Source organism: Gavialis gangeticus, unplaced genomic scaffold (genome assembly GCF_001723915.1).
Source record: "Gavialis gangeticus isolate Ggan-Ray unplaced genomic scaffold, GavGan_comp1, whole genome shotgun sequence".
Classification (NCBI taxonomy): domain Eukaryota; kingdom Metazoa; phylum Chordata; order Crocodylia; family Gavialidae; genus Gavialis; species Gavialis gangeticus.
Genome location: NW_017728992.1, coordinates 128,088,319 through 128,089,494, shown reverse-complemented (window position 1 = coordinate 128,089,494; position 1,176 = coordinate 128,088,319). Strand labels below are relative to the sequence as shown.

General features: G+C 50.9%; 1 protein-coding gene across 5 annotated transcripts in view; it reads right to left on the bottom strand.

Annotated features, from left to right (window-relative positions):
* Window positions 1-1,176, bottom strand: part of MTFR1 (mitochondrial fission regulator 1) — a 46,872-nt gene that overhangs the window by 4,534 nt on the left and 41,162 nt on the right. The window lies entirely within an intron of this gene.

Here is a 1,176-nt window from a genome sequence, read left to right as displayed (position 1 = left end):
CCCCCCCCCCCCCCACTGATGTCTGATTGGCTGGGCAGCACTGCTGCCCTCAACCCGCCCCTGCTTCTGGGAGTTGGCAGTGTAGGGTGGTGGGTGGCAACACTACATCCCCACCTGCCCATGCGTAGCCCCTAGGGCCTTCCCAAGTATGCCCTGGTTGACAGCCCCTGACCTAGACAAACTGGAGGATTAAACCAAAAGAAATCTCAAGAGGTTCAACAAGAACAAGGGCAAAGTCCTGCACTTAGGATGGAGAAATCCCATGCACCAGTACAGGCTGGGGGCTGACTGGCTGGGCAGCAGCTCTGCAGAAAAGGACCTGGGGGTTACCGTGGACAAGAAGCTGAATATGAGCCAGCAGTGTGTGCCCTTGTTGCCAAGAAGCTAACCACATACTGGGCTGCATGAGTAGGAGTATTGCCAGCAGATCAAGGGAAGTAACTATTTGCCTCTATTCAGTATTAGTGAGGCCATCTCTGAAGTACTGTGTCCAATTTTGGGCCCCCCACTACCGAAAGGTTGTGGACAAGTTGGAGAGTCCAGTGAAGGGCAACAAAAATGGTGAGGGGGCTGGGGAACAGACTTTAGACAAGAGGCTAAGAGAACTGGGCTTATGTAGTCTGGAGAAAAGAAGACAGAGGATTTAATAGCAGCTTTCAACCACCTGAAGGGGGGTTCAAAAGAAGATAGAGCTAGACTGTTCTCAGTGGTGGCAGATGACAGAACAAGGAGCAATGGCCTTAAGTTACAGCAAGGGAAGTTAGGTTAGATATTTAGGAAAATCATCTCAGTAAGAGGGTAGTAAAACACTGGAACAGGTAATCCACAGAAGTTGTGGAATCTCCGTTCTTGGAAACTTTTAAGACACTGCTAGACAAAGCTCTGGCTGAGTTGGGGATGGTCCTGGTTTGAGCAGGGGGTTGGATAGTGTTTCACCACCTGTGGGTCTCACGAATTATATGAAGGGATCGTGGGCAAATTTTAAAAACAGATCAAACTTTAAAAATGGATTCTCCTTTAAAGGAGAAAAGTGGGGGAAAACCATGGGTTTTCCCTTGCAGGCTGGCAGAGTTCCAGCCTGTGAGTAGCTGCTTAGGGCCCCCTATGCCTCACCCCCTGCCCCTCTACTCCACACACCCACTCCCTGCCCCACACATTATGAGGCTGGGGGGGGGG